The sequence below is a fragment of the Geotrypetes seraphini genome, chromosome 2 (genome assembly GCF_902459505.1).
Source record: "Geotrypetes seraphini chromosome 2, aGeoSer1.1, whole genome shotgun sequence".
NCBI classification, from domain to species: Eukaryota; Metazoa; Chordata; class Amphibia; order Gymnophiona; family Dermophiidae; genus Geotrypetes; species Geotrypetes seraphini.
This window is the reverse complement of record NC_047085.1, coordinates 101281541-101306188: the sequence shown is the minus strand read 5'-3', so window position 1 is coordinate 101306188 and position 24648 is coordinate 101281541. Positions and strand designations below refer to the sequence as shown.

At 43.1% G+C, this 24648-nt stretch overlaps 1 protein-coding gene across 1 annotated transcript in view; it reads right to left on the bottom strand.

Moving 5' to 3' along the window:
- SLCO5A1 (solute carrier organic anion transporter family member 5A1) overlaps positions 1–24648 on the bottom strand; it is a 126953-nt gene that overhangs the window by 69866 nt on the left and 32439 nt on the right. The window lies entirely within an intron of this gene.

The window sequence follows — 24648 nt, the reverse complement described above, 5'->3', positions numbered from 1 at the left end:
TCTGTGGACTTACAGGAGGAACACTTTGTTTTCCCTTGTGTCAAACTGGACTCCTAGATACTGCAAGATTTGCATCGGCTTCCAAAAGTTGACCATGCAGCATAGCTTTTGCAGCAGTTAAATCACTCTATGAGCCACTAGTCTGCCTTTGGATTCGGACTGGGTTCTTATTAGCCAATTGTCCAGATACAAATGTACTGTATGCCCGCTCTGCGCAGGTGCAACAACCACCGTTACCTTAGTGAAAGTCTGTGGCACCGTGGATAGCCAAAGGGCAAGACTACAAACTGAAGGTGTTACTCCAGCACATGGAATCGCAAAACTTCCTGTGCTCTGGAAAAATGGGAATGTGCATATAAGCCTGATGCAATCACCGACCTCACAATCTCCAATCAGAAACATGCTATCTTGAGGGATGCCTTTGATCTAGTAGATCATGAAATATTGTTGAGTTGTTTAGACACAAAAGGACTTTCAGGAAGGATCTTATCAAGTGATTTGTGACGGTAACTATTCTTATTCATGGAGCAACCCATCTGGTGTGCCCCAAGGTTCTCCACTGTCACTTACCTTATTCAAATCTACATTTCCCCTTTAGGACATTTATTACAGATTTTAAATGAAAAATTTTATATATTTGCAAATGACATTTCTATTTTAATCCCTCTAAATAATTTTACCACTGAAATTTTAAACCAGATATCTTCTATTATGACTCAGATAGAACAGTGGACAATTAATTTCAAACTAAAACTCAATACAAAAAAGACCAAACTTTTCTTGGCTAGTCCCAACGACAAAATAACAAAATCATTGCTTCATCTTAATGGTCATGACTACCCGATTATTAAATCTATCAAAATTCTGGGAGTCACACTAGACCGACATTTAACACTAGCAGAACACACGAACTTAGTGGTACAAAAATGCTCTTTTACATTGTGGAAATTAAGAACCATAAAAAATATTTTGATCCTTTATTGTTCAGACTATTGGTGCAGGCATTAGTTTTATCTATTTTAGACTATTGTAACATCATCTATTTAGGAGCACCCAAAAAAAATTCTAAGGAAATTAAGGATAATTCAGAATACAGCTGTTCGATTGATTTTTGGTTTAAAAAAGAACGACCATATTAGTCCATATTATCATTTACTTCATTGGCTGCCTTTGGAGGCAAGAGTATTATTCAAATTTTCCTGTATCTGCTTTAAGCTGATATTGGGATTGTCTCCAGCTTACCTTTTTCCTCATTTTGTGTTGCATAGACCATCAAGAGAAACTAGAAACTTCTACTTATTTGCTTATCCAAAAATTAATAGGTATAGATATAAGACCTTCATAGATAGGACCCTAGCATTTCAAGCTGGTAGGCAGCAATCTTGGTTAGGTAAATGTATTCAGCAAGCTATGTTATCCTATTGCAGTTTTCGGAAATTAATTAAGACCACTTTGTTCAATAAGTTTATTACTTAGTGAGTTTTATTATTGAAATTCTATTTTACAAATATTTGTATTTTTTACTGTATTATTGTATTTCGCTGATTGTCCAGCTCTTTTTAGTTAGAACTTTTGGTTATGGCGGTATAAAAGAATAAAGTTATTATTATTATTATTCACTGCTTTGATGTCTAGAATCGGCCTCCAGTCTTCCAAGCCTCTCTTGGGCACTATGAAGTATACCGAGTCTCTGCCTTAGCCCAAGTCTTCCTCTGGTATGGGTTCTATGGCTTCCAGATCCAGCAACATTTGCACTGTTGCTTTGGCTGCTTTACACCAGCCTCCCAGCTGGAGGGTCTAGAAAAAGGTTTGGGAGAGGATGAAGGAACTCAAGCTTGTACCACTCCCATATAATGTCCAGCCCACAGTCCCCAATAGGTCAGTATTAACCTCCCGCCAATGTGTGGAAGCTCAGCAGACGGCTTGTAGTCAATAACTGCTTCTTGGGAGTTGTGACGGAGTAGGATCCTGAAGACAGGAGGTGCCTGACCCAACCAAATCTTTGTCTGCAGCTTTAAAAGGATGTCTAGCACAAAGGCCCGCTTGAGAACTGGCAAAAATCATCTGGAGGCCCAAAAATCACTGCGAGCGGACTCTTTAGGGGCTTGAGGTCTGCTGTCCTATAGACTTCAGCTTGCGATCCTGCATGCTGGCCATAAGATCTTCCAGACTTTTCCCAAAGAGTAAATGTCCCTTAAATGGTAATTTACTCAAGGTCGTCTTAGAGGAGGAATCCCCTGCCCACTGTCTGATCCATTGGGCTCATTTTACTAAGCTGCGCTAGCGGTTTTAGCACGCTTGCTAGACGCTAACGCCAGCATTCAGCTGGTGTTAGTTCTTGGCGCGTAGCACAGGGTTAGCATGCGCAGCAATGCAGTGCGCGCTAAAAACACTAGCGTGCCTTAGTAAAAGGAGCCCATAATATCCTGCAGGTGTAATTGGAATAAGCAGACATTTTGCTTATGATTCTGAAACATCACACAGCTACATAATCCACTCCAGACATTAAAAACTAGAGATCCCTCATGGCATAACATGGAGCGACAAGCCCGGGTACAAAAGACGCTGCTGCAGTTGCTTTCAAACCTGAGGTTGTGTCCTCAAAGAGCTTCATGAACAAAATCCAGCCTGTGGTCCTGGACATCTTTAATACCATACCGCCTTCACTGGGAAGGGAGATATGCTTTGTAACCTGCACCACCAATGAATCCACTTTCGGAAGAACAAAAAGCTGATTAAATTCCACATCTATCCAATACAGCTTTGCCATGGCTTTGGTCAACCGAAGGGGCCCCTCCGGGACCTCATAATGGTCTATGAGCATTTTGGTAATGTCTTGATGAGAAAAAAATCAGGAGATATGTGTCTTTGAGCTGCTCATATGTGAGAACAGTCTAGCAGAGGACTTTGGAGTCTCTATGTTTAATTCCTGGAGAGATTCCCCGGGAACTACAGGCCGGTGAGCCTGACTTCAATTATAGGGAAGATGGTGGAAGCTATGATCAAGGATGGTATTTGCGAGCACATCGAGAGAAATGGCCTACTGAGAACAAGCCAGCACGGATTCTGTAAGGGAAGGTCATGCTTAACGAACCTTTTGTACTTCTTTGAGGGAATAAGCAGTCGGGTGGACAATGGGGAACCCATAGACATCATTTACCTCGATTTTCAAAAGGCTTTCGACAAGGTGCCACATGAAAGGCTGCTTAGGAAGCTGTGGAACCACGGGGTGGGAGGGGATGTGCACAGATGGATCAAGCACTGGTTGTCGGGTAGACTGCAGAGGGTCGGAGTAAAGGGACAATATTCTGACTGGCGGGGAGTCACGAGCGGTGTGCCACAGGGATCGGTGCTGGGGCCGTTACTCTTCAACATATTTATCAATGACCTGGAAAAGGAGGCAAAGTGCGAGGTTATAAAATTTGCAGATGATACCAAACTGTGCGGCAGAGTTAGATCCAGGGAGGAGTGTGAGGACCTGCAAAGGGATCTGGACAAGCTGGAAGACTGGGCAAACAAATGGCAAATGCGCTTTAACATGGAAAAATGCAAGGTCATGCATATAGGGAAAAAGAACCCGTTGTTCAACTACAAATTGGGGGGGCATTGCTGGGAGACAGCAGTCTAGAGAGAGACTTGGGTGTGCTGGTGGATGCATCACTGAAGCCATCTGCGCAGTGCGCAGCAGCCTCGAAAAAAGCCAACAGGATGCTGGGCATCATAAAGAGGGGCATAACAACCAGGACGCGAGAAGTCATCATGCCATTGTATCGAGCGATGGTGCGTCCACATCTGGAATACTGCGTTCAATATTGGTCGCCGTACCTCAAGAAGGACATGGCAGTACTTGAGAGAGTCCAAAGGAGAGCAACGAAACTGGTAAGAGGGCTGGAACACTGCCCATACGCCGAGAGGTTGGATAGGCTGGGGCTCTTCTCTCTGGACGTACTTGGACGTACTTTCCAGGAGGCTCAGGGGAGATATGATAGAGACCTTCAGGATCATGAGGGGCATAGAGAGGGTGGATAGGGACAGATTCTTCAGGCTGAAGGGGACAACAGGTACGAGGGGGCATTCGGAGAAACTGAAGGGAGATAGGTTCAAAACAAATGCAAGGAAGTTTTTTTTCACCCAATGGGTCGTGGACACCTGGAATGCGCTACCGGAGGAAGTGATCAGGCAGAGTACAGTACAGGGATTCAAACAGGGATTGGACGGATTCCTGAGGGATAAAGGGATCGTGGGATACTGAGAGAGGTGCTGGGATGTAACACAGGTATAGAAAGCTAACCAGGTAATAAGTATAGAAACCCAACCGGAGGGTTAGGACTTCGATGGGAAGATAGGACTCAATGGGAAACCAAGGTGGCAAGGGGGCCCCTTCTGGTGATTCAGACAGGTCGTGACCTGTTTGGGCCGCCGCGGGAGCGGACTGCTGTGCAGGATGGACCTATGGTCTGACCCGGCGGAGGCATTGCTTATGTTCTTATGTTCTTATTCCATGATCACCTTCAAAAATGCTGAAGGCTTAAACAGCCTGTGCACAGTCAGGTCCTCCCAGAGATCAGTAGCCTCCACCAGATACAAATCTGGACCCCTTAGAAAAAGCAGCATCTTCTCCTACAGAGGACCCTGACTGGGAAAGTAAAGGCATTGAAATTTTGTCCCAGTCTTCCTTAGGCTGAACTTCCCTGTCTTGCGCATGGCACTTTTGCTGGGGAATTATGCTCTTGGGAGGGGGGAACCCTGGCACCAGCAGGGTCACGATTCCTAAGGGATCTACGCAGCCCTTGTTAATCATGTAAGCTTCAGATATCACACTGATGAATTCAGGGGGAAAATCCTAACCAGAACATCTAGAAGGTCCCCGCGAAAACTCACAAGCTCTTTCTGGGGTTTTGCAGCTGCTGCCGGCTGCGCTTTGCCAGGGTCCCACTTGCGCTACCCCTGATTCAAATCTAGACATCCTGCCGGGCTCTCGGACCAACTGAGCACTAACACCCCATGAGGGACCACAGGAGGATAAGCCAGTGGATCCCCCCCCCTCTTATGCAGCGCGGCACATGAAACACAGACAATCCTCAGACAACCATCCACCACAAACCTGGCATGAATCCAAGGTATCCTGGCCTGAGGTGTCCATCACACTTGTTTTTAAGCAAAAACATGGTGTTCTGAGGCAGATAGAGGTTTTTATTTTCAAATCAGGAGATCCAAGATGGCTACCATGGCAGCGATGGTAGCTCCAAAAACAGCCCGTGGGAGCAATTTTAGGAATTTAGAGGTGGGGGAACAAAAAAAAAAAAAATTTAAACACACCCCTTCCCCTCTACCCCCCACCTGTGATTCTGCCTGCTAGACTGTCAGCCTGTTACTTACCATGCCATGCTGTGTGCTGGGAGCTTCAAGTAAGGAAGCTGCAAACAACTTACAGGGAGAATCTCTGCCTCAACTAGCCTGGAAGCCAGACTGCTTGTCTCTGCTGACTGCCACTGCCTCTCAGGCCCAACGAACCAGCTGGAGACTTCAACCCCCACCAGATCACGCACACACAAACTGGGGGAGGAAAGCAGTCGGCCCCAATCCTGGAAAAACTGCCATGGAGTCACTCAGCCAGAAATCAAGCCCATTGCGGATGAACCTGATGCGAGCCCTGCTCTCAAGGGATCGTTCCCTAAGCCTCCAAACTAGTAGTTCAGGCTGTCCAAGTACGTGCATTGCAAAGTAGTCTGCCCCTTGGAAGCAGACCCTCAACCTCAGAGTGTGCTCTCCCACAGCCAGAGCTGTCCCAGCAGTAGCACTGAAAAGCCTCACAAACAGCAAAGAAAAGACCAAATTTAATTGAAAAGAAACACAAGCAGAAAAGACAGATTCCTACCATCTTGCTTATAGCGAGACAACTGAGGAATTGGAGGACAACCCAGAAGGATGGTAGGCAGAGCAAAAGAATGCTAATGAAGTTCCCTACAATAATTCTCGCAAGACGGGATTGACTACCCACAGGTTCAGGAATGGAGTGTCTGTCACACTAGAAGTGGCAGGCATAGTATGACATTATTGTTGTGTGGGAAAGGTTAATTGTTGTGTAGCTGTTATGTTATAAACTGTTTTCTTAAATAAAAGAAGAAAAAAAGAAAGAAAGTGGCAGACAGGAAAGGATGTGCATTAATGGCATGGCAGCTCAAAGGCTTCAAGACAAAGTTGCTGGGGTACTGTTTCCCATGCCAGAATCTACTGGTGATGTCATCCATGCATGAAGATTCTTAGTCCTGTTTGTCCTTGGAGAAAAGAGATAAACAGCCTAATATTATACAGATATTTAGGTCCATGTGTACAAAACTATGACAGTGCTTTATAAAAAGCTCAATGAATATAGAATGTTTTATAGAATACACATAATACCAAAGAAAAAATATGTATATTTTCCAGCAAGCACATGAGAAGAGGCTATTTGACAAAGGTACACTTTAAAAAGAACAGCATCTTTCAGGGGCTTTGCATGGGTAAATAGTGATTTTACTAGCTCCGCATTATATGGTGCCACTTACATATGTTTGAGGGACCCAGCTGGAACATAGGTAACTACAAGAAACTGATCCCTTTAAAAGAAACAGAGTGTACACTTCTCCCTCCGTATTTGCTGTGATAGGGGATTAACAGAACCGCAAATACAGAAAAACCGCGAATAACTTTTTCATATGTTATTCGCTGTTTTCTATTAAAAACCATCATGAATATAGTGAAACCGCGACTAACATGGTGGGAGACCTGATCTGTTCCTGAAGGAGAGGCAAAACAAGGTGAAGAAAGTGCTGGGAATCAGCGATTTTCTCTGTAAACGCTTGGAATTAGCGATTTCTCTATGCAAGCTGACGTAATTTTGGGGGGGAGGAGCCAGCAAGCTAAAAACCATGAATAATCGAAACCGTGAATGCTGAAACCGCGAATACGGAGGGAGAAGTGAACACCACAGTGCCAATTCAAGCAAGTTGAATCCTCAATTTAACCTTTATTAGTTCAACATAAGCACTAGACAAGGAATCCAGGAATGCACTGCATACAGCCAGTTAGAATCTAGGCATTAAGCAAGAAAACGGAAGCACAGATACAAATAACAAGGCCACCTGGAATCTGAACAAAGCAACACGGGTACACAAACAGTGTAGGCAATGACCCAGAATTGGTCCAACCCAAAAGCTAATGTTACTACACGTCCAGATTTATCCAGGTGCCTGGATTTACTTGGGTGTCCAGATGGTTTTCTGAACTAGAGGGAGTTTGTCCGGGTTTTGGAATCCTTCCCTCCAGTCCTCAACCCCCGGAGTCAAGTATGGCTCTCCCCTGTTCCCTACTTACCTCTTCTGGCGCTGTAATTTCAATTTTCGGGCAGCCAGCAGCTTAAGCGACGTGAGCCTGCTGCCTTCGGCCTGCCACGGAAGCCTACGCGGGAATAGGAAGTTGATACAGCGAGAAGGCTTTTCTAATGACAGCATAACTATTCACTATAGACTGCTCAGCTCACCAATTATGATTGAATGACAACTTCCTACTCTGAAAAAAATTTACATTCACATCATCTCTTACATCTTTACTTACAAAGGACTTGATTTCTTGAATTCTGTTCACAGATGCTGATCATACTTTTAAAAATATTTTTATTATCACTTTTGCATCTCTACTGCTGGTTTTAGTCAGATCGACTATATATTCATTATCCTACATTTATGCAATTGGAGGATTCCGTTTTTTTCCGCTATGTCTCCTTGATGTTCTATATTGTTTAATATTTTTATTTGACTATAACTAAATATTTTTATTTGACTATAACTAAATATTTTTATTTGACTATAACTAAAACCATTATAACTGTGTTTTTTTTTGTTATTAACAAGAAAATGAGATTATTATATCTTTTTACAGTAGAGAGATGAGACATTCTAGACAAATGGGTTGTATCCCAATGGCCGCATGCCATATGTAGAACTTTTTCTGTGACTCTCCTGTACTTCACTGGGAGCTATAGCACCACCTACAGTTGGCACCCAAGCACCAAGAGCTCCCACAGTCAATGTGAAGTAGAGACAGAAAAGGGAAAATTCCCCAAAACAACTGTTCTGCTCAACATGTAAACTCAAATTGCAACAGGCAACAAAAGCATCAAAACAGACAAATTTTTCCCTGTCCCTGCAAGTTTTGTTGCTATCCCTGTCCTTGCCCCATTCCTGTAAGCTCTGCCTTAACCGCACAAGCCTCAAACACTTATGATTTTAAAGTGTTTGAAGATTGTGCAGATGAGGACAGAGCTTGCAGGAATGGGGCAAGGACAGGAAAAGAACTCACCAGGATGAGATGGAAAAATGAGTTCCCGCGAGGACAGGGAAAAATTTGTCCCCGTGTCATTCTCTACATCAAAGTTGCTCAGGAAAGACCCTGCATGCACATGAATATACTGTATATACAGAATTCTTCGAAACCCCGAAGGCCTGACTGGCATCCAACAGCAACTTGGAGAAGCATAAACAGAATGAGACAGTAGGCAGGCTTAGGAAGGACTGAGCAGGAGTCTAGAATATTTCGCCTATCTACAGGAAAAGATTTATCAAGATAAGAACATAATCTATTTTTCCAGTGCAATGGGTGAGACATTCTAGACAAGTGGGACATACAAAAGCAGCCCTAAAGAGCAAGGGTGGGCTGACTGTGCCGGCCCTCAAGACTGAGGACCCAAACGCAGAGCTAACCTGTGCAAAGTGGACCACGTCGCTGCCCTGAAAATCTCCTCCAGAGATATCGCTCTAGCTTTGGCCCATGAAGCCACTCTTCTGGAAGAATCCGCTTTTACAGAGATGGGAGACTGTTTCCCAGAGAGAATGTAGGCTGACGAAATGGCCTTTCAGATCCATCTGGAAACAGTGGCCTTGGAAGTGGTAGTGCCCCACTTAGAAGAATGAGTCAACACAAACAGATGGTCAGAGAGACGAAACTCATTAGTAACCCCCAAATAACATAGAAGAACCCTTTGCATGTTCAATTTCCTCAAGATGCAATCTTGCGACTTTGAGCCAGAAGGCTGAAAAACAGGTAAACTTACCTCCTGATTAACATGGAAAGCTGAAACTACCTTCAACAGAAAGCAGGGGACCATGCGTAAGAATGGTCGGATGTGTGCGGAACCGCAGGCTGCGACCCTGATGCAAATGTATCAGATCTGCATACTACAGCCTGCGAAGCCAGTCCAGAGCCACCAGAATGACTTGGCCCTGATTGGTCGCAATACTTTGAATGACTTGGCCAATTCTGGACCAGGGAGAAAAATATACAGAAGAACTCCCTGCAGCCACGGTTGAACTAGAGAGTTGAGACCCTCACTTCCAGGCTTTGCTCTTCAACTGAAGAAACGATCTGCCTTTCTATTTTGAGCCGTGGACATGAGGTCAAAGCAAGGCCAACCTCAGTGCTGTACGATAACTTGGAATGCCGCTAAAGACAACACCCACTCACCCGGATCCAGAGTCTGTCTGCTGAGAAAGTCTGCTTGAACATTGTTAACTCCTGCCACATGAACTGCTGAGAGTGCCTGGAGGTGACGCTCCACCCAATGAAAGAGCAGGAGGGCTTCCAGGGCCAGAGATGCAATCTTTGTACCTCCTTGGTGACTGACATAAGATACTGATGTTGCGTTGTCGGAGAAGACCCCGACCGCTTGGCCCTCCAGTCTTCTGCAATTGCACCAGAGACAAACAAATGGCCTCCAGTTCCAACACCCCTGAATGGGACAACGATTGCAATGGGCTCCCCAATCCCAAAGATTGGCATCCATCATCACAATGATACAGGAAGCAATCCCCAGTGGCATGCATATGGAAAGAGACTGTGGAAGGAGACACCAATTCATGCTCTCTTCCCTCCAGAGTCCAGGGAAGAGAGGTCTGCAACGCTTCCTTGTGAGGAGCCAAGCGGAAAAGCAATGCATGCTGGAGAGGACATATGTACATCCTCACCCACAGCACTACATCCAGAGTGGCCACCATGGACCCCAGGATCTGAAGATAGTCCCATGCTGAGGGAGCTGCCTTGGCCAGAAGAGAAGAAATCTGAGCACACAGCTTGTCTGCATGCCTCTGGAAGATAGAGGTGGCCCACTGTCATGTCAAACAGAACAGGTACCCCAGAGATTGTGTGGGCAACAAACTGCTCTTTCTATAATTCACAATCCATTCAAGGTCCTTGAGGCTCTGGATCACCTGAACCACAGTGTGCTGACTCTCAGCAAAAGAGGGGCTCTGATCAGCCAGTACAGGTGCACCTGCAAACCCATTTTTTCTCAAATGAGCTGCTACAACCACTATCACCTTGGTGAAGGTCCGAGAATCTGTCGTGAGTCCAAACAGCAGAGCTGAGAATTGGTAATGATTTTCCAAAACATGAAAGCGCAGAAATTTGCAGTGAGCTGGAAAAATTGGGATGCAAGTAAGCCTCTTTGAGATCCAGTGAAGCAAGGAACACTTCTGGCACCATTGCTGCTATGACAAACTATATAGTCTCCATACAAAAGTGCGGAATCCTGAGAGCCGTAAACACGTGTGTAAGATCCAGAATAGGCCTCCAACCATCTGAGTCGTTTTTGGCATGATAAAGTATATGGAGCTAAGAGATAATCCTATCAGTCAGATCACTCACATCGTATATTTAGCAACTAACGCCCTAGCAACCTTACTCACCAACAATGGCAACCCGCCCTCCTAAAACCCTGCTTGTCCTTCTGTTGCTCGCCCTCCTCATATCCAAATGGAAAACAGCAGGCTACCATACTTACTCCATCCCAATCATTACAACAGACCTCAGGCAAACTCCACCTGCCAGGAAACCCCACTCCCTCAGAACTCTGACACCATGTCCTAACTCCAGCCTAGAAAGCATCCCAACATTCTGGGGTAAACGACCTCCGCCAAAACCCAAGACAAACAGCCATAAACACTTGACACCCCCAAGAAGCTTCCTCAACTCAATCAGTTCACAATTCTCCTTCACAAATTTCACACCAATAAAATGTGCTTACATGAACATAAGATCAATCAATCCAAAGGTGGAATTAATCAAAGATTGGCTAATCAAAGATCATCTAGGATGCCTATTCTTAGCTGAAACCTGGATCACTTCAGACTCCGACCCAAGCATAATAGATCTCTGCCCAAAAGGATATAAATTAGAGCTTGTCTGTCGAGAAAACAAACGAGGGGGAGGGTTAGCCATCATAGTAAAAAACAACTTTAACTTAAAAGTCCTAGCCAAGAACTCATCTCCACACCTAGACCTTCTAGCCTGTCAACTCTCCGATAACACTCTCTCCGGAAACCTGACCTGCATTCTATGCTATGTCACACCAGGGAAATGGTCCACATCAAAACAAGAACTCGAAGAATTCATTCTCCAGAATTCACTAACTTCCACCCACAACTTACTCCTCGGAGACTTAAATCTCCATCTAGAAGACCACTCCTCCAAACAAGTAGAGGGAATACTCTCATATCTCGATACCCTATCCTATCAGATACTTAACCCCGAACCCACACACGAAAAAGGCCACCAACTGGACATTGCAGCATTCACGTCCCATAACCTTGACACTCAAAACATACACACATCCAACGGTATATGGCACCCCTCCCTCTGGTCTGACCACTACAAATACACTTTCACTATAAATTGGGCTCAAAACAACCACAAACCCGCACCCCAAAAAATCCACATCAACACACGACAGAAAATCAATCCTACTACATTTTGGGAGAAGGTAGATCCAGCATTCGACCACATCAACCCCAAAGAATTTGTAACTCACTGGCGTACCCTTAGCGAAGCTACTTTGAACGAGCTAGCACCAATAAAAACAAAAAACAAAATCTGTAGACCTTCAGACAAATGGTTCGACGCCGAACTTCTCCATTTAAAAAGACAATGCAGACACCTCGAAAGAATATGGAAAAAACAGAAACAAGACCAAACAAAAGTAGCATGGAGAATCCAAATCAAACAATATAATATCAAACTAAAGGAAAAAAGGAAAGCATACTACTCCAAACTAATAGGCACTGAAAACCCAGACTCAAAAATACTCTTCAATATTGTAAGAAAACTCACGGACACCAAACCTTTCCTAGCTACTCAAGGAAACCAATCTCCTTCAGCCCACCAATTAGCAGACTACTTCAAGCACAAAATCACCAATATCAGATCCACATTCAACAATTCACTAACCCTCCTCGATGAGATTACAACAACACCAACAATAGATGAAGCCATAGTAGCTGACAGAACCTGGACTAACTTCCCCAAAGTACAATGGAACGACATGACTCGACTATACAACAAATATAGTAAAACTTCTTGTGACCTAAACAGCTGCCCATCGTACCTGCTAACAACCGCATCCATCAAGTTCAAAGCTAACCTCATGAACTGGCTACAATCCACGTTCACAGATGGTCACTTCCCACCAGAACTAGGCGAGATTATTATCACCCCCATACCGAAAGATCCCAAAGCTCCAAACAATAATCCAGCCAACCACAGACCCATCGCTTCAATCCCATTATATATCAAACTACAAGAAGGTCTTGTAGCACAATACCTCACCAACTACTTAGAAGACCACAACATACTACACCCATCACAATCAGGATTCAGAAAAAACCACAGCACAGAGACACTACTTGTATCTCTAATGGATATAGCCCACCAACACCTCAGCAAAGGGAACAGGATACTACTTATCCAACTAGATCTTTCAGCAGCTTTCGACCTAGTGGATCACAACATACTACTCCAGATACTAGACGCCATAGGGATCACAGGTTTGGTACTCAACTGGTTCCAAGGCTTCCTTAAAACTAGAACTTATAAAGTAAAGACAAAAGACCACATATCTGACCCTTGGTCAAACCCCTGTGGAGTACCACAAGGATCTCCATTATCACCCATACTTTTCAACCTCTACGTATCCTCACTGGGCACCACTCTAGACTCCCTAAATATAGTCTCATTCAGCTACGCAGACGACATAACAATCCTTCTCCCCTTCAATACCCAAGACCCCAACTCATCAGGACGACTGAAAAAAACTCTGGAAACGGTAGAAACATGGATGACCAACCACAAACTGAAACTGAACACGGATAAAACCAAATTCCTGCTGCTAGAAAAAGACAAAGAACCTACCTTAACTGATCTGATGACAAATGCAATCACATACCCAATACAGCCAGCACTCAAAATCCTGGGAGTAACGATAGACAGGAGATGCACAATGCAGACTCATACTAACAAAACCATCCAAAAAGCCTTCTACACCATGCGCAACCTGCGAAAAATAAGAAAATTCTTTGACAAAATACAATACAGGATCTTAGTCCAATCACTTGTACTAGGACTTGTAGACTACTGCAACAGCCTTTACCTACCCTGCCCCGCTTACATGACCAAACAATTACAGACAGTACAGAACACAGCACTCAGACTTATCTACTCGCTAGGAAAATACGATCACATCACTAATGCCTATCTCGACTCACACTGGCTACCGATACAAGCAAGAACTCAATTCAAACTATACTGTCTATTATTCAAAGCACTAAACGGAACAGCACCTCTCTACCTAAACAGCCGCCTAACCCGAAACCTCTCAACTAGAGTAAGGAGAACCCAGACCCCATTCACCTACCCCTCACTCAAAGGCACAAAACGCAAAAAGCTATATGACAACCTACTTGCTACACAGGCCGCGAAAATTGACCCCATCATATCCAAGCTGCTGACCACAACTACGGACTACAAAGCGTTTCGAAAAGATATAAAAACCATACTATTCAAAAAACATATTCCAATATTATAATCTACCATCATCTTCTCTCCCTTCATAACCTCCTGCAACTCACAACCAACTGCAACCTCGTCCCCATAGGCAACATCTAATCTAGTAGCAACGGGCGAAAAGCCAATTCATATCTAGAAACTCAGTTTCCCCAAATACCGAAAAATCAGATATAAAAACCTAGGAACAGACGATCTTTTTGGTAACATAAGATTATGCTTTGTAATGTTATGTAATGTAACATAAGGTTATGCGTTGTAATATAACATAAGGTTATGCCTTGTAATATCATGTAATGTAAGTTATGCAATGTATTGGAATAATAAGGTAAAATAACATAAAATAACTCTACGTAAAGTCTTGTAAAGTTATGTAAGATAAATTATGTAAGATAAATTATGTAAACTTAATGTAAGATAAATTATGTAAACTTAATGCAAGTTATGCAAGCACGGTAAGGATAATGTAAAGTAACACAAAGTAACACCACGTAAAGTTATGTAAAGTTGTGTACGAAAAGTTATGTAAAGTTAGGTATGCAAAGTTTGTAAAGTTATACAAATAATTGTATTGTCATCGCCTGGAAATGACCAGCCATATTCTAATGTAATCCGCTTAGAACCGCAAGGCACAAGCGGAATAGAAATCACTAATGTAATGTAATGTAATGTAATGTAAGCATCTGCCTGAGCCCGAGAAGTAGGGCAGCACCGGTTCTATGGCCTGAATATCCAGCAATCTTTGAACAATGGCTTGCACTCTAACCGCTTTGTCCGGGCGCCCCGCAGGAGAGTCCATGAATAATCCATCAGAGGCCAGAAAATTCCAGCTTGTAGCTTGACCAAATAATGTCCAGAACCCACTGGTCAGATGTAATGCGTTCCCAGGCCTGCAGGAATGATGAAAGTCTGCCCCCTATTCGAAGAGGGGCACCCTTGGCCTGGTGTCATTGTGCCTTTTTGGCAGAGGGAGTTGAACGGGAGATGGAAGGCTGGGCACATCTGAAACTGGAGAACCGCTGCCTATAGCCCTGGAAAAAACTTTTAAACATAGCAGTAGATTATGGGTGGGAATGCCTGCAGCCACAAAAATTAGAGTGCCCTGAACCTCTAGAGCAGGGGTGTCAAAGTCGTTCCTCGAGGGCCGCAATTCAGTCAGGTTTTCAAGATTTCCCAAATGAATATGCATGAGATCTATTTGCATGCACTGCTTTCATTGTATGCTAATAGATCTCATGCATATTCATTGGGGAAATCTTGAAAACTCAACTGGATTGCGGCCCTCGAGGACCGACTTTGACACCTGTGCTCTTTAGGGCAAGAGACTGCTATCAGGCAGGTTCTTAGGGTGACAGTCCACCACCAAATTCATGAAATCGTCCAGACCCTTGTCAAACAACAACTGCACTTTAAAGGGAAGCTTAACTAGAGTACGGTAGCTTTGGATGTGTAATCACCAGCCCATTGTAAAATCCAGAGCATTCTGCTAGCAGAAATCAAATATGTTCAGACTTTATCCAGGACCCTCAAAAGGTCATATAATGTGTCAGCAACATAATCCCCTCTAACCACAAGCAGCAAAGAAGGGGGCTCCACAGCCTCATTCTCTGGGGTGCACAGATGAGACAGACAAAATATGTGCAACAAAAGCTGCTGAAGCAGCCTTTATGCCCAAAATCACTGCCTCAAAGAATCTCCTAAGGACCACATCCATTTGGTGGTTCTGCATGTCTTTCAGTACCACACTGCGCTACCAGAGTCCACCTTAGGCTGACCAAGCAATTGCTGGCACTCCTGCACCATAAGACAGAGATGCTCATATCAAGATGCCAGGGAAAGGAGGAAGACTGTGAGCGCATTCCACATAGCGCTGAAGAAGAAGTAGATAGAGCCGGCTGAGTGACTAAATTCAACTCCTGCATAGACTCCGAAATGAAGTCTGGCAAAGCCGCAGAATAAACGCAGAACAGTGGGTTCGTCCCCTGGTTCTAAAGCCTCTGAGGGATCCAAAGATCCTGCACACATCCCCGGATCCCCAGGCATGGGAAGTGCAGCACCTGAGAACAAAGGGTCTGAAAGTTGGTTATCATCATAAGTATCCCCCAGGTCAAGGGCAGCCTGCCTAGGAACAGCGACTGACTGCGATGAGGCCATGCCCACAGAAGCAGTGTCGACAAAGGATAAGTCTAAGACAAAGTGGAAATGCGCAGGTGAAAAATGGCTACTCTAAAATGCATTCCACAAATATTTCATGAAATCCGTTAAAGCCTCCGTACCCTGGGGCACAGAGTCACCCTTAGATGACTTCACTTTACATTTCTTGGGCTGCGGAGGTCCACATCCATCCACACGGACCTGCAGCCGTGCTGAGCCCTGAAAATAGAAAAGGCCAACCCAAAAGGCTAGCAGAGCATTTTGTCACCTTAGTCAAGGGTGAGGCTAAGCTTTGTGCTGGTTAAGCCAAGTGACACGTGGTGCAAGGACGCTACTGAAGCACTAAATTTGCACAATTCTTGCAAAAATTCACAACAGGAGAGCCCAAGGACTCCATCCCAACAACATTTGAGGCAAAAATTGCAGTTTTGGAAGTGCAGGGAGCTTTTGAAAAAAAGATTGCTAAAAATCCAAGATGGCTGCTGTCAAAAAATTTGTGCCATGATTGTGATATTTTTCACATAAATGCAAAACACAAAAATGATGATTTTAGGATTTTTCAGGTGGGGGAACAAAGGGGGACATGCAGAGATAGAAGATGGATGGTTAGCACAGAGAAAGAAGAAAACAACAAATGGGAAGGAGACCCTGGCAAGCGAGTTATCAGACATCCAGAGCCTGGGACCAACATGATTTGAATAATAACTAGACAACAAAAGGTAGAAAAAAATAATTTTATTTTCTGTTTTGTGATTACAATATGTCAGATTTGAAATGTACATCCTGCCAGAGCTGGTGTTAGACAGCATGCGTGAACTAGGACCTAAAAGAGAGGAAAAGTCTTTTTTATTTATTTTGTTTACATCACAGAGCCGGCATGGGGTTAGAGAGGTTGTAATCCTATACTTCTACTAAGACTAAGGGGTCCTTTTATTAAGATGCGCATTTAGTGCGCTACATCAGTTTGCATACCTTAATAAAAGGACCCCTAAGTATCTTAATAAAATAATTGGCGGGTGACTTAGCCTATGTTTTACATTTCTGACAGCCTATGTTTTACATTTCAGCCCCTTATGTGATTGAGTTTGACACCCCTGAGCTAAAGAAAAAAGAATTATATGACTGACTGGAAAAACAGTATAGTATATGGGTGTGGAAGAAAACAAACCCGAAGAAAAGTACGTTAAAGGAACTTTGTTGTTCTTTGTGCTTTTGACTTTGGACCAAACCTAAAGGGTTCCCCTAAAATGAGAAAAGCCTAAGAGCTTCCAGCCCAAGCATGTCAAACTCAAAGGCTGACAAGGACCAAATAAACAATGGTTAAGTTTATGTGGGCCGCAAAAAAGCAAAAATGTCATTTTTCATAGAAACTTAGGTTTATTTCAAAAAGTACAGTATAAAAAAAGAACAACGATAAAATTAATGTTTTCTTCCTGACACTTGGAATCTCTTCTCTGATACTATTTTTCCTATTTCAGAGGAAATGTTATCTGCAGTGATTACTTTTAAAACTGACCCAAGATGAATGTCAGTAATTCTGGATCTCATAGGAGACTTATTTCCAAGCATGGAAATAATTTCATATTTGAATTTTGGAGTATTTTCAAACCTGGGGGGCAAATATTTGTAAAATTCCAGCAAGCCAACTTCAAATCTCAATCGCACTGGATCTCAATTGCTTCCATTTGCATATGGTTAGGTACTGATTCTATATTTATTGAGAAAATTGAAGAAAACAAAGAAAACTTGTCTTCCAAGTTTCCAAGTTTATTAAGTATTTGATTAATCGCTTATTCCACATTCTAAGCAATGTACAAAATATTAAAATATTAAATTACAATAATTAAAGGGAAACAGACAATGTAAATATGACTCACAAGACAAACGAATGACACAAGAGGAAGAGAATAGGAAAAGAAATACAAGTTTTTAAAAGATAGTAAAGGAAACCTATAAGGGAAAAACAACAATAGGTAAGGGGAGAATAATAAGAAACAGAAAATTTAAAGCCCAGGGCTCAGTAGAGAACCCTAATCTAATCCTACATTCTAGTTTTATTAGCTGTCAAATACATCTTTAAAAAGAAAGCATTTTAGCTTGCTCTTAAATCTATCCAAACTTAATTCTTCTCATACATGAATTGGGAGTAAATTCCACATTTGAGGGGCTGTGACAGAAAAAATAGAGAGTCGCTGTGTATTTATAGATTTAAGAGAAGGAACTGTCAAGAGATGTTGGTCAATAGATCTAAGTGATCTAGGGGGAGTATAGGGAATCAATACTCTATAGATGAAAGAAGGTGATTTATACAGAAGAGATTTGAAAGTTAGTAGACTTAGTTTGTAAGTTATTCGGTGAGCAACTGGAAGCCAATGCACTTCCTTAAGTACGGAGTCACATGATCAAATTTTTTTGCGTTCTTTATGAGTTTAATTGAGGCATTTTGTGTGATCTGCAGACGACGGATTTCTTTTAACGCAATTCCTTTGAACAAAGCATTACAATAATCAATTTTTGAAATCACCAGCGAGTGAATTAGTATATTTAGAGATTTAAAATCTGCAAATCTTGTTTCAAACTCAGTTCTAAGGCTTAAAATATTTTCTGTGTATTTTTGGTACAATATAATTTTACCTAAACTCAATTTGTTTATGTTGCATGTCAGAAAGTGTGTTAAATCTTCATTTTTCAACTGCTTTTCCCAAAGAACAAGCTTACATTGGAATGCTTTAACTTAATCACACATGTTTGTAATGATCTGATCTTTTCCTTGCAGTTTTTAATTTAAATTGTTTAAGTGTTTTGTTATATCAAACATGACGGATAAATCTTGTAACCATACTGGATCAGAAAACAACCTTGTGTCTTGATTTTTTTTCTTTTAAGTCCCAGAATTGTTTAAGGACCTTGAAGCAGAGAATTGTCACTGATTTATGTCTTGAAATCTTATGAAATTGATCATTTTTTTGACAAATGTCAACACATTTTTCATGTTTATTACCTTTGTGCACAATACTTCTTGATGTATAATGCAATGCGTATGATGAATCTTAAATACGTCACAAGTTTCTCTTGCCATTGAAATTCTTCCTGCCATTGAAGGAGCTCCATCTGTAGCTACAGAAGTTAGTTTTGACAGAGGTAAATTATATTTTTGCAGAAGTTCATAAACACAATTCAACATATTGTGTCCCGTTGTAGTGCCATGCATCGGCACTAGTTCCAATAATTCCTCAAAAATGTTGAAATTCGTGTCGCAAGCACAAAGAAACACAGCTAATTGAGCTAAGCCCCCAATGTCCGTACTCTCATTACAAGCAATGGAAAAAGCTTTGAAACTAGATGATTTTGCTTTGATCTAATCACTTAAATTGCCGGCCAAATCAGTAATTCTTTCTGCAACTGTATTTCGAGACAAAGAGATTGTTTGAAAAACCTTCACACTTCTAGGACAAACAATTTCTGCAGCTTTAATTAGACTTTCCTTGATTAAATCACCTTCAGTAAAAGGTTTCGAGTGTTCAGCTATCAACTCCAACAAGGCGTAGCTTGCGTGCACTGCTACTTCACTTTCTCATGATACTTTAGTAAACATGAACTGTTGTTTTTTCAGTCCCAACTTTGAGCTCTTTCAACTTTTCTTGTCTCATTAATCCTTCATAATTATCATATTTTGATTTATACTGTTCATAGTGCTGTTTAATGTTATATAACTTTGGCACACTAATAGCATTATTACATATCAAGCAAATTATTTTATCTTTTACTTCACAGCAAAAATACTCCAATTCCCACTTTTCTTGGAAAATTTGATGTTCATCAGCAATTTTTGTTTAGTTTTAATACTACTTGGTTTCGATACAGACATTCTGAATACAACGATCTGAAATAAATGAGTAAAAGTTAACACACAAAAAAATAAAACATTTCAATAAAAAATCAATATCTTTTCTTAAATATTAACTTACCAGACACAGAATAATTGCACAAATGAATAAGTGTAAAGTAAAAAAACCTATACTCATATTTTTATTGTACTCCAAAGGCAAAATATTTCCTGTTAGGTACACCAAGCAAGTCAATATAAGACTAATGGAATGGCAGGTATTATTATCGTCTGATTCACTGCTAGTATTAATGGGTAAAATGGTGCATTATGACTAGAGGCACGAACTTGTCTCGGGTACCAAAGGCGTCCGCATTGTGGTACTTAATAAGAATAAGCAACTGGTTATATGTACTTGTACGTTGTATTGTTGTTGTCGACTGGCTTAGGTAGGTGACTGCTCGGCGCCAATGGATTGCGTGAGAAATTTTGCGACTCTAGTTATGACTTATTGGATTACATTGGCTGGGTCGCAAAGATGTTTGTTGTGGGCCGCATATGACCTGTGAGCCGCAAGTTTGACATGCTTCTCCAGCCTATGTTAATTCAGAAGTGTGGGGGAGCTGAGACTGCCATAATTTTTGGTTTTAATCCTGGATGGAGTTGAAGGTGGAAAGTGTAGTTTTTGGCTACTTTTGAATTAAATAAAACAGTTTCTTTTGAAAGCAGCCCGGCTGAAGGACTTTATTTCTGACTAGTCTTTAAGCCCGTTACATTAACAGATGCTAGAATATGAATGTGTGTGTGTATTTCTTTCTTTCTCTCTCTCTCTCCTTAGCCTGTTTCTGAATTTCTTTCTTTCTGTCTTTCTTTTTCCTCGGTGGTCCACCACCACCCCTTGCCTGCTCCCCCTGTCCATTCTCCCTTCCTTTTTCATCCCCTGTGTCCACCACCACCCCTTCACTGGTCCCCTTATCCAGCAGCAGCTCTTCTCCCTTTGTTTTAACTCCCACCCTGTCCAGCAGCACCTCTTTCTTGCTCCCCCTGTCCAGCAGTAGGCCTCCCTTCCATTTCCCCCCCCCCCGTCCATCAGCACCTCTTTCCCTGTCCAGCAGTACCTCTTTTCTGTTCCCCCTGTCCAGCAGTAGGCCTCCCTTCCTTTTTTTTGCCCCCCCCCCGTCCATCAGCACCTCTTCCCATGTCCAGCAGCAACCCTTACCTCCACCGACATCTGCCTACAGCCGCCGTGGCCTGCAGGCACCGACAGCCTCTGCAGCCTGCTCCCACTCCTTCCTCACCGTCGCTTGCCGTCCCCCCCCCCCGGGAAGCTTCGTTTCCGGCTTCAGCAGTCTCCTGTCTGCGGGCCGGCCGCCCGCCCGTGTATCAATTGAAAGCCGACGCCGCAGCTCCTCTCTCGATCTCCGCCTGGTGCGGTTCGAGAGAGGAGCCGTGGCGGGTGGGTGAGGAGGGTGAGAAGATCCTGGCAGGTGCGCCTGTGCCCCCCTCCCCCCCTCCGAATCAGCGGCAGACTCCAAACCGCCAAATGCGCCCGTGCTGAGAAAGCTCCACAGTCACACGCCTTCAGCCACTGCGCGCGCGCCTCCAGCCCTCGCATGCGCCCTGAGGTTTTACAGAGAAAGAAACAACAGATTTCAACAGACTGTTGCATTTGTGCAGAGAAGGAGAGAAAGGAGTTAAAGATGACCCTAAGGTTACAAGCTATTACTACTACTATTATTTCTATAGTGCTACCAGACTCACGCATCACTATACAGAGTCACAACAAAGACAGTCCCTGCTCGAAAGAGCCTACAATCCAAACAGACAAACAGGATGTCACGGATACAGTTAAGGGGAACGGTTAATCTGCTGGCTGGGTTGGTGGGTAGTGGGGAGTAGGGTTATGGATTGAAGGCTTTATCAAAAAGGTGGGTTTTCAGTCTGCTTTTAAACAAGGTAAGTGAAGAGGCTTGGTGGACAAACTCGGGTAATTTATTCCAGGCATAGGGGGCAGCTAGATGAAAGGAACCAAGTCTAAAAATGACAGTGGAGGAGAAGGGTATGGCTAAGAGCGGCTTATCTGAGGAATGGGGTTCTTTGGGAGGTGTATAACGAGATTGAAGTGAGGAGAGATATTGAGGGGCAGCAGAATGAACACACTCATAGGTCAGCAATAGGAGTTTGAACTGTATGCGAAGGCGGATAGAGAGCCATTGAAGTAATTTAAGGAGAGGGGTGACATGAGAATAGCAAGGTTGGTAGAAAATAAGTTGTGCAGCAGAGTTTTGAAGATTGCAGGGGGGGAGAGGCGGCACTGCAGGGGACCAGTTAGAAGTAGATTTCTGTAATCTAAGCATGAGGTTATGAGAGTGTGGACAAGGGTCCAGGTAGTGTGTTCAGAGAGGAAGGGGCAAATTTTGAGATAGAAGCGACAGATCTTAGCATTTTGTTGGATGTGCATAGAAAATGAGGTTGGAATCAAAGACAACCCCAAGGTTGCAAGCAGAGGAGACTGGAATGATGACAGTATTATTAACCAAGATGGAGAAAGGAGGAGGAGGTTTAGGAGGAAAGAGAAGCAGCTCAGTCTTGGGCATGTTTAATTTCAGATGATGGCTGGACATCCAGGCAGCCAAACAGGCAGAGACTTTTTCTTGGACTTTAGGTGAAATTTCGGGTGGAGATGTAGATCTGGGAGTCATCAGCATATATGTGATACTGGAAGCTGAGAAGATATGAGAGTGTTATCCTCAGAAATAAAAATGGGGGAATAGGAGAGGTGGGTTTAGAACAGACATGGGCAACTCCAGTCCTCGAGGGCCGGAATCCAATCAGGTTTTCCCCAATGGAGATCTATTTGCATACACTGCTTTCAATGCATATTCATTGGGGAAATCTTGAAAACCCGATTGGATTCCGGCCCTCGAGGACCGGAGTTGCTCACCCCTGGTTTAGAAGGAAATATAAAAAAGGCTCAGTTTTGGCCATGTTCAATTTCAGATGGAGGTGGTACATCCATGCAGTAATGTCAGACAAGGAAGCTGAGACTTGGGCCTAAATGCCTGGTGAAATATCGACTGCTACTACTTATCATTTATATAGTGTTACTAGACAAAAACAGTGCTGAACATCAAAACATTTGGAAAAAAAACAGTCGCTTTTCAAAAGAACATACAATCTAGTCAAGACAGACAAACTGGACAAGAAGGTGCATTGATACACAACGCTCGGGTAGAGGGATTACAGAGGGACTGATAAGACAGATATTAGTGCTTAGCAGGTGAGTTAGAGTTTGGAATTGAAAACAGCTTCAAAGAAGGGGGTTTGGAGTCTGGATGTGAATATTGCCAGAGACAGAGCTTGACGTATGTCTGGAGTTGGACACAGAGAAGGGTACGGATCAAAGAAGCTTATCCAATGAGTAGAGTGCGCAGGGAGGGGAGTGTGGGGAGAGATGAGAAAGGAGAGATACTGGGGAGCTTGTAGGTCATTAAGAGGAGTTTGAACTGTATGTGGAAACGGAGAGGGAGTCAAATAAGTAGCATCAGGAGAGGGGTAATGTGGGCATAGTAACATTGGTGGAATATGAGGTGTACAGCTGAGTTCTGAACAGACTGAAGGGGAGAGAGATGGTTTAGCGGAAGGCCAGTGAGAGGTTGCAGTAGTCTAGACGAGAGGTGATGATGGTATGGATGAGGGTCTTGGCAGTGCACTCAGAAAGGAAGGGTCTGATTTTAGCAATATTGTTGAGAAAGAAGCAACGGGTTTTGGCAGTTTGTTGGATATAGAGCAGGAGGGGGGAAGAGGAGAGATGGGTTTAGGTGGAAAGATAACGAGCTGAATCTTGGCCATGTTTAATTTTTATATGGCAGCAAGACATCCAGGAAGCGATGTCAGACAAGCAGGTTAAAATCTAGAACTAAATGTTTTTTGAGATTTCAGGTGTAGATAGAAAGATCTGTGAGTCATCAGCATAGAGTTGATACAGATAGTCAAGGGAGGAAATGTAGATGGAAAAAAGAAGTGGTCCCAGAACAGAGCCCTGAGGTACACTGACCAACTGCGGGATGACGGTGGAGGAGAATCCATCACAGCATACACTAAAGGTGCAATGGGAAAGATAAGAAGAAAACCATGACATAACAGAGCCCTAAAATGCAAGCAAGGACTGCGTATCGATGAGTGGGTGGTGATTTACCATGTCAAAAGCTGTGGATAGATCAAGAAGAATGAGGACGGAGTAGAGGCCTTTGGATTTGGCCAGGAGCAGATCATTGGAAACTTTCATAAAGACAGTTCCTGAAGAATGAAGAGGGTGAAAGCCCGATTGAAGCGAGTCAATGATATCTTGAGAAAAAAAAAGAAAGTCAAGACAATGGCAGTGAACAGCATGTTCAAGTAGCTTGGATAAGAAGGGGATGAGGGAAACAAAACAATAGTTGGAAGGGCAGGTAGGGCTTTTTGCGGAGTGATATAACAACGGCATTTTTGAAGGCGTTGGGCAAAGTTGCGGTGGAGAGTGATAGGCAGATAGAGGGAATGACAATAGGAGTGATAGTGGCAAGTAGTTGGATGGGGATGGGATCAGAGAAACAGGTGCTGAGTCCGGAGGAGGAAAGAAAATGTGCAGTTTCCTCCTCAGTAATTTCAGTAAAGGAAGATAAGGTGGCAAGGGTCAGGGAGGGGTTTTGGAGAGGTAGATCTAGGAGTTATTAGCATAAAGATGATACTAAAAACCATGGGAGAAGATCTGAGAACCAGGGGAATAAGTATAGAGAGAAGAGAGGAAGTTCCAAGCC